General features: G+C 43.9%; 1 protein-coding gene across 1 annotated transcript in view; it reads right to left on the bottom strand.

The window, feature by feature from the left end:
• Positions 1–8,430, bottom strand: part of LOC115172221 (guanine nucleotide-binding protein G(I)/G(S)/G(O) subunit gamma-2-like) — a 33,098-nt gene extending 24,668 nt beyond the window's left edge. The window contains exon 1 of the mRNA XM_029729423.1: positions 8,212–8,430. The gene's annotated coding sequence lies outside the window, so the exon portion shown is untranslated. The remainder of the gene's footprint in view (positions 1–8,211) is intronic.
• Between the last annotated feature and the right edge of the window lie 4,920 nt (positions 8,431–13,350).

Genomic DNA, 13,350 nt, shown 5'->3' with positions numbered 1-13,350 from the left:
CCCAGACATCACATTTCTGATTTCTCCGGTCGTGTACACTCATGGGACAGGGTTGTGATGATGTTGAAATGGCTGTGTTCCAATGACTCCCTATTCCCTATATAGTGCATGGCCAAAACCCTATGGGCGCTGTTCAAAAGTACTGCGCTACATAGGGAATAGGGTTCCATTTGAGACGCCATTTTAGTCTCTGTGATGCTCCAGCTGAACATTAGTGCATAAATAGATCCTGTCCTATAGTGTCTCCATCAAAGTCAGACTACCACCCCCCACCACCATTAGATTATCCCAGACATCTGTCCCCTCCCCTGGCCTCAGCAGGCACTGCTCTGCCCAGCCTGACTCTGCTCTGCCTGCCTGAAGGGGAGGAGGACGTAGAACCGGGGCTCCAAGGTTTAGGGGGGAGGGGAGAGGGCAGTGACCCAGGAAATTATGCCTTCCCTGGGATCCGAGGAGACAGCAGGCAGGGCCCTGCCTCCAGGGCATGGAGATACTGTGGTTATTTTAGGTTATTATTATCAACTGGTCTGGGGCCTGCCTCACGAATAGGATTGTAATGGTGGAGGGACAGAGAGACAGAGGACTAATTCTAGATCAGGTGCTAGAGAAAGCGTGAGTGACCAAGGAGGGTAGAGATGCAGATAGCTGTGAGTAGGTGCACATTTTGATTATAATCTTTATCATAGATTCTATACTAATAGATTGAGTGTATTTTTAAAGTATTTTTAAATTCCTTAGTGTGGTGTAGTGTGTAGATGCGTTCCTTTGTCTCTGGATGGCATTGACTGATGGACTTCACATGAATGGTAAAATAGTTTATGTTAATACTTACCCTATTCCCTATGTAGTGCACTACTTTTTGACAAGCTATGGGTAGTGCACCAAAAGTAGTGCACTAAGTAGGGATTAGAGTGCCATTTGGGACGCAACCCTGGTACAGGGTTCTACAGAGGCCATGTGCATTCTATTAGGGAGTAGTGTTGGGGATGATGTAAATTGCAAAATTATCAGGGCTCAGAGAGTTTTGAGAGAGGATTTCCCCTGTTCCCTACATACTGCACTACATTTGACCAGGGCCCGTATGGCTCTGGTCAAAAGTAGTGCACTATATAGGGAATAGGGTCATTTTAGACATAGTCTATGTGTTGGATCAGTGCTCTCTTTTGGAAGTTTGATGATACAGCCTGGTAATATGGTGTTGTTTTTCCCTTTCCTCTATAAGGATCATATACCTTTATCCAAAGGAATCCAGCCCTGCGTGTTGCTGATAGCTAGTTTCCATTAGACAGATGTGTAGTTTCTTACCATCAAAATTACCTGCAAGCCTCTGTTTCAGTAGTTTAAATCTGTCATGGCCAATATTGCCATCGAATGCGCATAACCACTGGCGTACCACCCCCCCCCCCCCACCCCCCCGCAGCCTCTGCAAGGCTTTTTTTGTGTGTAACCCTAACCCTAACCCCCCCCCCCCCACAGATAGCATATGAACAGGTCATAAGTCAACAATGTGTAGAAGTACAGGAAATTAGCAGTAAAACTGCAACATTTTCTCTCAGCCTCATGGCAAAATATGTACACTAGTGAGTGGAATGTAGTGCTATGTTACGTTGCTCTGGTTGAGGAGGAATAAACATAGTTTCCTCTGGCATCAATCAGCCAGCCAACAATAACACTGTCTGACTCACTCCGCTAGACTGTTAACAATAATGTCTCAGTCCCAAATGGCACCACATTCCCTATACAGCACACTACTTATGGGCCCGGGTCAAAAGTAGTGCACTAAATAGGGAATAGGGTCCCATGTGGGACACAGGCAATTTTACAAACATTCAGGCTTGTTTAGAGTGTGCAGGACTGGAGTATGCTCTTAATGTTTCAGTACATAAACTAACCATGCTGTCTAGATAGATATGGAGGCACTTGTTAAAACTACGAGGCCTGACAAAAAGACTGCAAGGCACATACATACCATTGACTGTTTGATAACTTGGAGAAAAAAGAAGGAAGGGAAGCGCTGCTAGGATACAATATAGATCTTTGTAGATAGTAGGTGCTCTTTGGTATGTGTCATAAAAAAAAACAGCAGGACCAAGGCACTCTCCATATAACTGAAATGCCTTCCTTGTTATGGCATGTTCAATAGAAGAACATTTTTTTTTAAATTGAAGTGTTTTGGCATGGCCTTCCTTTTCAAACTATAAAAGTGCAATATACTGTACAATTTCACTTGTGCAATGGTAAGTATGAGGTCAAATGTGTCCTTTAAAGGTTATAAAAGGGCTGTCCGTATACATTCCCGGTAACAGTTTGCTCACTATTTATTTATCATTACTCCTACATTTGTCAATTTTTGAAAGCTAGTTATTCACAAATGTATATTTATTTCCTTAAATATACTGTGTTGTGTGATTATTCTTTTACCAGGTACTGTTGGAATGTCCATCATTTTGTGAGAAATTACACTGGTCACTCAAAACGTTTATGAAGTATTTATAAAGCATAAATAGTGCTCACTTTAGATTAGGGGCTGCAAAAATACTTTACTAATGATTAGTATCTAACTTCCCGGACAGGGAGTCTGATTGACTGCAGACCTCCAACCCTAACCCATAGTTACAGTGTGCGTGGCTACAGTTATTATTCTTTTTTTAACCTTTATTTAACCAGGAAAAGCCCATTGAGACACAGGGTCTCTTTTGCAACGGAGACCTGGCCAAGAAGGCTGCAGTTGGCAATACATTACAAAATGAAGTAATAACGCACGAGGGGGTGTGGTATATGGCCAATATACCACGGCTAAGGACTACGCACGACGCAACGTGGAGTCCCTGGATACAGCCCTTAGCCGTGGTATATTGTCCATATACCACAAACCCCCGAGGTGCCTTATTGCTTATTTATAAACTGGTTACCAACGTCATTAGAGCAGTAAAAATACATGTTTTGTCATACCCGTGGTATAAAGTCTAATATACCATGGCTGTCAGCCAATCAGCATTCAGAGTTCGAATCACCCAGTTTATAATGTAAACATACAATATAATCATCCACACAATCCAGCCTATTGGGAACATTTCCAGTCAAATTAAATCAAATCTAATTTTATTGGTCACGTACACATGGTTAGCAGATGTTAATGTGAGTGTAGCGTAATGCTTGTGCTTCTAGTTCCGACAGTGCAGCAATATCTGACAAGTAATCTCACAATTCCCCAACAACTACCTAATACACACAAATCTAAAGGAGTGAATGAGAATATGTACATATAAATATATGGCTGAGCGATGGCCGAGCGGCACAGCCAAGGTGCAATAGATGGTATAAAATACAGTATATACATATATGAGTAATGTGGCATTATTTAAAGTGACTAGTGATCCATTTATTAAAGTGGCCAGTGATTGGGTCTCAGTGTAGGCAGCAGCCTCTCTGAGTTAATGATTGCTATTTAGCAGTCTGATGGCCTTGAGATAAAATCTGTTTTTCAGTCTCTCGGTCCCAGCTTTGATACACCTGTACTGACCTCGCCTTCTGGATGGTAGCGGTGTGAACAGGCAGTGGCTTGGGTGGTTGTTGTCCTTGATGATCTTTTTGGCCTTCCTGTGACATCGGGTGCTGTAGGTGTCATGGAGGGCAGGTAGTCTGCCCCGGTGATGCGTTGTGCAGACCCCATCACCCTCTGGAGAGCCTTGCGGTTGAGGACATTGCAGTTGCCGTACCAGGCTGTGATACAGCCCGACAGGATATTCTCAATTGTGCATCTGTAAGTTTGTCAGGGTTTTGGGTGACAAGCCAAATCTCTTCAGCCTCCTGAGGTTGAAGAGGTGCTGTTGCGCCTTCTTCACCACACTGTCTGTGTGGGTGGACCATTTCAGTTAGTCTGTGATGTATATGAACTTAAAACTTTCCACCTTCTTCACTGCTGTCCCTTCGATGTGGATAGGGGGGTGCTCCCTCTGCTGTTTCCTGAAGTCCACAATCATCTCCTTTGTTTTGTTGATGTTGAGTGAGAGGTTGTTTTCCTGACACCACACTCCGAGTGCCCTCACCTCCTCTCTGTAGACTGTCTCGTCGTTGTTGGTAATCAAGCCACCTACTTTTGTGCCGTCTGCAAACTTGATGATTGAGTTGGAGGCGTGCATGGCTATGCAGTCATGGTTGAACAGGGAGTACAGGAGGGGGCTGAACATGCACCCTTGTGGGGCCCCAGTGTTGAGGGTCAGCGGAGTGGAGATGTTGTTTCCTACCTTCACCATCTGGGGGCAGCCCGTCAAAGTCCAGGACCCAATTGCACAGGGCGGGGTTGAGACCCAGGGCCTCCAGCTTGATGATGAGCTTGGAGGGTACTATGGTGTTGAATGCTGAGCTGTAGTCAATGAACAGCATTCTGTAGGTATTCCTCTTGTCCAGATGGGATAGGGCAGTGTGCAGTGTGATGGAAATTGCATCATCTGTGGACCTGTTGGGGTGGTATGCAAACTGAAGTGGGTCTAGAGTGGCCGGTAAGGTTGAGGTGATATGATCCTAGTCTCTCAAAGCACTTCATAATGACAGAAGTGAGTGGTACGGGGCGGTAGTCATTTAGTTCAGTTACCTTTGCCTTCTTGGATACAGGTACAATGGTGGCCATCTTGAAGCATGTGGGGACAGCAGACTGGGATAGGGAGCGATTGATATGTCCGTAAACACACCAGCCAGCTGGTCTGCGCATGCTCTGAGGACGTGGCTAGGGATGCCGTCTGGGCCAGCAGGGTTAACACGTTTAAATGTTTTACTCACATCGGCCACGGAGAAGGGGGGGGGGGCACAGTCCTTGTTAGCGGGCCGCAACGGTGCCACTGTATTATCCTCAAAGCGGGCAAAGATGGTGTTTAGTTTCTCTGGAAGCGTGAAGTCGGTGTCCGTGACGTGGCTGGTTTTCTTTTTATAGTTCGTGATTTCCTGTAGACTCTGCCACATACGTCTCGTGTCTGAGCCGTTGAATTGCGATTTCACTTTGTCCCTGTACCGGCATTTCGCTGGTTTGATTGCCTTGCAGAGGGAATAACTACACTGTTTATATTCAGCCATATTCCCAGACCTCTTTCCATGGTTAAATGCGGTGGTTCGCACTTTCAGTTTTGAGTGAATGCCACCATCCATCCATGGTTTCTGGTTATGGTAAGTTTTAATAGTCACAGTGGGTACAACATTTCCAATGCACTTCCTAACAAACTCACTCACTGAGTCAGCGTATAGATCGATGTTGTTCTCTGAGGCTGACCAAAACATATCCCAGTCTGGGTGGTCAAAACAATCTTGAAGCGTGGATTCCGATTGGTCAGACCAACGTTGAATGGTTCTAGTCACTGGTACATCCTGTTTGAGTTTCTGCCTATAAGACGTGAGGAGCAAGATGGCATCGTGGTCGGATTTGCCGAAGGGAGGGCGGGGGAGGGCTTTGTATGCATCGCGGAAGTTAGAGTAGCAGTGATCGAGTGTATTACCCCCACGAGTACTACAATCAATATGCTGATAGAATTTAGGTAGCCTTGTTCTCAAATTTTCTTTGTTAAAATCCCCAGCTACAATAAACGCAGCCTCAGGATATATGGTTTCCAGTTTACACAGAGTACAGTGATGTTCCTTGAGGGCCGTCGTGGTGTCTGCTTGAGGGGGAATGTACACCGCTGTGACGATAACTGACGAGAATTCTCTTGGGAGGTAATACGGCCAGCATTTGATTGTAAGGAATTCTAGGTCAGGTGAGCAGAAGGACTTGAGTTCATCTATGTTGTTATGATTACACCATGAGTCGTTAATCATTTACACTCCTCCTGAAGAGTGTTTTGTACCAGAGTTTTAATCTAGGTGAGCAATACTTAGTAGACTAGACAATTCCTCTGCTGCACAATAACCCTATGGGACACAGACAAAACAATAAGTGTACAGTAATATAAAGCGTGACACTCAGTCTTGGCCTCTACACTGTATCATCTCCACTTGTTACTGTAGCCAGAACTAGGCCACTGACTCAGTAGTCTTTTAGACGGAGCCACTGGGAATGGAAGGCAACAATGAGTATTTCATGAAAAGAGAGAAAAAGTAACAAACTGGGAAATGATCAGTCTTTTGTCAAAGTCAAGGCCTTTTGTCTCCCTACATTTGTATTCTTTCACTCTGTCTCTCTATCATGCACACAGAGTGTGAATTATTGGGGGTCCAGGTGGGTCTCAGACCCCCTGAATGAGACATGAGCACCACTAAATGCATCAAAGTCCAACTTTGGAGGGTCTCTAAATTATGGTAATTTGTTGTTTATAAAAGTTTATTCCAAATCAAATGAACACTCCCACCTCTGTGTCATGGTTTAAACCATTCTTTCCCCATGTGGCTGCACGGTCATTGGGCTGCACATCATTCTGGGAAAGCCCCACACCCTTTTCAAGTGGCCCAACTTTTCTTTCTACAACAACGTCCTTTTGTCAGCAAGATACATCAATTAATTCAGGCTACAAGAGTCTCGACCCAATGACAATCATCGAAAGTCATTACACTTTTTGGTGTTTTGTAACAGATGTCTCTTTCCATTTATCGAAGGGTGTGAGTGCACAGTGCACGGTCTGGATGATGGAATTATTTTGGAGTGAACGAACATGCTAAGGTAGCCTACTTTTTGAAGTGATTATTTCGACAATAAGATTAAAACATCACGACTGGTTGTGTTCATGCCAATTGAAAAGGTAACACACTATTATTAAATGACAGGTCTTTACTATTAGGGCTATAGGCGGCCGCCTGAAAAATATTGAGACCCCCCAAACTTCACTGTATAATTTGCACTCTGCGTATACGCACTTACACACACAGTCCATTGTTGTCGTTTCTCATAGTGGGTAGCTATGGAGTCTGTTGACATTTAGTGTGCCATTGTTTCAGTCTCAACATGAATGTGTATCAAACAATATGTGGCCTTGCAGCCGGTCCAGCACTGCAAAACATGCCAGCTCGGCGCTCCCTCTCCCCCTCTCCCCACACACACACACACACACACACACACACACACACACACACACACACACACACACACACACACACACACACACACACACACGTCCCTTCTCCAACATGTCGGTTCTGTCCTGGTTCACAACAAGAGCTGGGCACCCCGGAATGGAGTGGTAGCATAATTCTGGCCCTCCACTTATAGTGTGCCTCTATAATACGAGGACTGAAAACACTAATCTATCTTAGCGGTGGCGGTGAGACTATTTCACTGTAACGTAAGCAGGGCTGGTGGCTGACAAAATAACAACAGGAGGAAAATGCTAATGCTCACCACACAGGGGCTAGCAGATACAGAGATACAGATGTATTAAGTGAGAGCCTTATAATGCAAGCACACTTAACATGGCTGACTGGGGATGTGAGAGTGTGAACGTGCACTGTGTGTGTTTTTTTTGTGTGTGTGTGGGCGCGTGCGTGCGTGTGCATCTCTACATCTGAATGTGCGTGAATGTCTGTTTGTATCTGCATCTGTAGCTCATCAGTGTGCTGATATCTCCCAATAGTACTGAATGGCCACTGCCTTCTGAATAGGAATGACCAGAGAACCCACGGGAGGGTTGAGGGATTCCTCTCCCATTCTCAGCTGCCGCCATCCCCCTCACCCTCTCTCTCTCTCTCTCTCTCTCTCTCTCTCTCTCTCTCTCTCTCTCTCTCGCAGCATCTCTTCTCCAGTCCTCTCCCTTCCCCCCAACCTCCTCTCTCTCACCCCACACTCATGCTAATTTTCCCCTAACCAGATGCTCCTAATTTCTCTCCCTCATACAACAGACCTGTCCAATGTGACAGGAAAAGGAGGAATAGGAAAAGAGGAAAGAATTCCATTCTCTCATTCCCTCACTCTCTCACATACACACAGGGATCAGAAATCCAAAGAGAGCAAATTAAAAACACACCCCAGAGAGGGAGAAAGAGATATAGAGGCTTTAGCCTCCCTAATCTAGAAGGAGGAAGAGGAGGGGATTCCATGATGTAGAGACCAGGGAACAGAACACAGGCATCTTTCTCTCCCCTACAGCACTGACACAAACACTGACTGTAAATCAACACACGCACACAAACAGTCTCCTCTAAAGCACACTCTCCCTAATAAGCCATTGTCTTACAACCAAACAAAGGGAAAAACAACAAGAAATGGTTAGAAAATGGTGGAAATGTGTGTCTTACCTCTGTAATGTGTGTGCTGCTCCCCTAGTGACGCCAGAGACATGCAGGCTGGTGGAGTAGTATCCACACGCTTACTGACTCTCCCTCTCACACACACACTCACACAGTCAGGCAGGCTAGCAGGAAGGCAGGCAGGCGCGCTCATACACACACACTCTCTCACTGTGCTGTGCTGTGCTGTGCTGTGGCTCCCTCTCTCCTGCTCTGCTCTGGCTGCTCTCTCTTGCTGATCCAGCTGACATACGCCCTCCCCGCTGCTGCTCAGTCTCCACCCTTCAGCCAGCACCAACCCTACACTACACACTGCCTACAAGAAGCTACCAGGAGCCCTCCTCCCTCCCCCTCCCCCCCTCTCTTTCTCTCTCTGGTCGGCTATCAGACACAGTGCTTCTCTGAGGCCACAGGAAAAGGCTTGCCTGTCTTTTGTAAACACGGACTGTAAACAAACACATACCGTAGGTGCAGCTGACAGTGACACCCATGGCTTTTTCGTCTTTGCATGTAGATTGTTAATGTATTATGGAATATATTCATCTTCCTTCTTCTTCTTCCCTACTCTGACACTGTGCTGTTACCTGTCTGACACACACACACACACACACACACACACACACACACACACACACACACACACACACACACCAGTGTGGGCTGAGCTCCTGTAATCAAAAGGCTTCCATCTTTAGACAACTGGAATATTACATCCACAGAAGATTGAAGCAAAAATAAATTCCAGCAAGCATCCCAGAGCAGAATCATCCTAACAAATACATGTGGACAAACAGACACATGCACTAACAAACAAATACACACACAGTTTATGCAAAGGCTTTGTGTGTGTGTGTGTGTGTGTGTGTGTGTGTGTGTGTGTGTGTGTGTGTGTGTGTGTGTGTGTGTGTGTGTGTGTGTGTGTGTGTGTGTGTGTGTGTGTGTGTGTGTGTGTGTGTGTGTGTGTGTGTGTGTGTGTGTGTGTGTGTGTGTGTGTGTGTGCTCAAACCCCTAGAGATATTATCTTACTCACTGTTATCATTTTTTAAATAAAATATGCGCCGTTCTGGCTCGGACAAGGCTTACTTACTGAGTTATTCTTCATTCCCCAGACCTTATGTATCCCACATTTTCTGTGAATCACCATTTCCTCAGCTCCATTCATGCTGATGTTATCCTGTGTGGAGAGTTGCACATAGCACACACAGAGAGAGAAAGGGAGAGTTTTTTTATTAAAGCGTAGGCTATTCTTATTATATGTTTATAGGCTTAATTTAATTTAGCCTAGATGTGTGCATTTCTATTACATATTTGTATATCTATTATTCAAATATTGTTAAATTGTAATACCTTTTTAAAGCACTGTAGGTAATTTGAGCCATTCATTTATATTACAACATTAAGTGGACGGTGTTGTTTTCGTTCTCATTGATGCACATGTGTAGCAGGTCAGGGTTCCATAGCCGCAGGCAGAGCAGTTGAAACTGGAGCAGCAGCATGACTAGGTGAACTGGGGACAGCCCGGAGTTATCAGGCCAGGTAGTTCTGAGGCATGATCCTAGGGATCAGTTCCCCCGGGAGGGGAGGAAGAGAGGGAGATAGAAATAGAGGGAGCATGCTTAAATTCACACAGGTCACCAGATAAGACAGGAGAATTACACCAGATATAACAGACTGACCCTAGCCCCCTGGCACATAGCCCCCCGGCAGCATAGATACTGGAGATTGAGACAGTCCGACGATACCCCCAGACAGGGCCAACCAGGCAGGATATAACCCCACCCGCTTTGCCAAAGCACAGCCCCCACACCACTAGAGGGATATTAACAGACCACCAGGCTGAGTATAGCCAACAAAGATCTACTCCACCACACAAGCATACTACTCAATAAAAACAATACACAAACGTAACCCACCTATCAAAATATAGCTACAAATGTTTTACTCCATAATCCAACCAATCCTCCTTTATGGCAGTGAAATATGGGGCGCATATTACAGTCAAAATACACGTCATGGGGCAAAACACCCACAGAAAAACTGCAAAATACATGGGCCAAAACCATCCTACATGTAAACAGAAATTCAACCAACCACGCATGCAGAGCAGAACTAGGAAGACTTCCTCTTTTACTGCCCACTGAAAAAGGGGCCTGCGAATGATGGGTGCACCTAGCCCAATCTGACGAATGGTCATACAAGCACAGAGCATTAATGGACAAGCGACTGCCCAGAGAGTGACCCCTTAACAAAACTAGCCCCAAAACACAAGATTAAAATTAACACAAGTGATCTGACCCCAAGGACAAAATTTACAGCTGGAGGTGAACAATATGAACGCATACATCAACTATTGGCTGCGTGAAGTTGAAGGTCAGAGAATGATGGAATACTACCAAACATTGGAAAGAGACTTCACTTTAGCTGAATACTTAACCCATTTAAAAGATCCCCCAAAAATAAAACCTTGACCAAATGCAGAACTAGTGATCATAGCCTGGCAATTGAAACCGGACGGCATCAAAAAACATTGTTGGCCAGTGAGGATGACCTCACTGTGGGCTAGGAGAAATAGAAAGCGAAGGTAACTGCCAAATTAAAGGAAACACTAACATAAAGTGTCTTTATAGGGCGTTGAGCCACCACGAGCCAGAACAGCTTCAATGCACCTTGACATAGATTCTACAAGTGTCTGGAACTCTATTGGAGGGATACGACACCAGTCTTCCACAAGAAATTCCATAATTTTGTGTTTTGTTTGATGGTAGTTGAACACGCTGTCTCAGGCACTGCTCCAGAATCTCCCATAAGTGTCCAATTGGGTTGAGATCTGGTGACTGAGACAACCATGGCATATGGATTACATCGTTTTCATGTGGATGAGGGCATTGTCATCCTGGGTCCATAGCATGGTAGCCAAAATAATGTCCAAAATAATGGCCTGCCCAGAATTTTTACAGTACATGACCCTAAGGATGATGGGATGTTAATTGACTAATTAACTCAGGAACCACACCTGTGTGGAAGAACCTGCTTTCAATAGTCTTTGTATCCCTCATTAACTCAAGTGTTTCCATTATTTTGGCAGTTACTTGTATATATACAGTGTCTTCAGAAATTATTCACACCCCTTGACTTTTTACACATTTTGTTGTTTTACAGCCTGAATTTAAAATGTATTAAATGTTTTAATTTTAATTTTAATATTATCAAAAATGAAAAGCTGAAATGTCTTGAGTCAATAAGCATTCAAAATGAAATGTTCGGCAAAAAGGTAAACTCCGCTCCATCATTCATTGAATCAGATGGGTCATTCATCACAAATGTCACTGATATTGCCAACTACTTTAATGATTTTTTCATTGGCAAGATTAGCAAACTTAAAGCATGACATGCCAGCAACAAATGCTGACACTACACAGCCAAGTATATCTGACCAAATTATGAAAGACAAGCATTGTAATTTTGAATTCCGTAAAGTAAGTGTGGAAGAGGTGAACAAAATTATTATTGTCTATCAACAATGACAAGCCACTGGAGTCTGCCAACTTGGATGGAAAATTACTGAGGATAATAGCAGACGATATTGCCACTCCTTTTTGCCATATCTTCAATTTAAGCCTACTAGAAAGTGTGTGCCCTCAGGTCTGGATGGAAGTAAAAATTATTCCCCTACCTAAGAATAGTCAAGCCCCTTTACTGTCAAGCCCCTTTTGCTCACATTGTATAGACTTATTTTTCTACTGTATTATTGACTGTATGTTTGTTTTACTCCATGTGTAACTCTGTGTTGTTCTATGTGTCGAACTGCTTTGCTTTATCTTGGCCAGGTCGCAATTGTAAATGAGAACTTGTTCTCAACTTGCCTACCTGGTTAAATAAAGGTGAAATAAATAAATAAATAAAAAATACTGGCTCAAACAGCAGACCAATCAACCTGTTACTAACCCTTAGTAAACTTTTGGGATAAAGTGTGTTTGTCCAGATACAAGAGAGAGAAATTGATGATAAAAAGATTGCGGGGTCTGTTTTGTTAGACTTCAGTGTGGCTTTTGACATTATCGATCATAGTCTGTTGCTGGAAAAACGTATGTGTTATGGCTTTATACCTCCTGCTATATTGTGGATAAAGAGTTACCTGTCTAACAGAACACAGAATCAAAGAATCAGGAATTCCCCAGGGCAACTGTTTAGGCCCCTTACTTTTTCCAATCTTTCTAACGATATGCCACTGGCTTTGAGTAAAGCACTATACACATCAGCTACCACAGCGACTGAAATGACAGCAACACTTAACAAAGAGCTGCAGTTAGTTTCAGATTGGGTGGCAAGGAATAAGTTAGTCCTAAATATTTAAAAAACTAAAAGCATTTTATTTGGGACCAATCATTCTCTAAACCCCAAACCTCAACTAAATCTTGTAATGAATAATGTGGAAATTGAGCAAGTTGAGGAGACTAAACTACTTGGAGTAACCCTGGATTGTAAAACTGTCATGATCAAAACATATTGTTACAACATTAGCTGGGATAGGGTGAAGTCTGTCTATAATAAAGTGCTGATCTGCATTCTTAACAGCACTATCAACAAGGCAGGTCCTAAAGGCCCTAGTTTTGTCGCACCTGTACTACTGTTCAGTCGTGTGGTCAGGTGCCACAAAGAGGGACTTAGGAAAATTGCAATTGGCTCAGAACAGGGCAGCATGGCTGGCCCTTGGATGTACACAGAGAGATAACGTTAATAATATGCATGTCAATCTTTCCTGGCTCAAGCTGGAGGAGAGGTTGACTACTACATCACTACTTGTATTTGTGAGAGGTATTGACATGTTGAACTACTGGCACACAGCTCGGACACCCATGCATACCCCACAAGACATGCCAACAGAGGTCTCTTCACAGTCCCCAAGTCCAGAACAGACTTTGGGAGGCGCACAGTACTACATAGAGCCTTGACTACATGGAACTCTATTCCACATCAAGTAACTCATGCCAGCAGTAAAATTAGATTTAAAAAAACAGATTAAAATACAGAGGTAGATGTGGTAGTAGAGTAGAGGCCTGAAGGCACACACTTAATATGTTGTTAAATCTGTTATGAATGTATTGTAATGTTTTTAAAATGTATAACTGCCTTAATTTTGCCTTGGCA

This window comes from Salmo trutta, chromosome 33 (genome assembly GCF_901001165.1).
Source record: "Salmo trutta chromosome 33, fSalTru1.1, whole genome shotgun sequence".
NCBI classification, from domain to species: Eukaryota; Metazoa; Chordata; class Actinopteri; order Salmoniformes; family Salmonidae; genus Salmo; species Salmo trutta.
The sequence above is the reverse complement of the archived record's forward strand: the minus strand, read 5'-3'. Positions and strand labels throughout refer to the sequence as shown.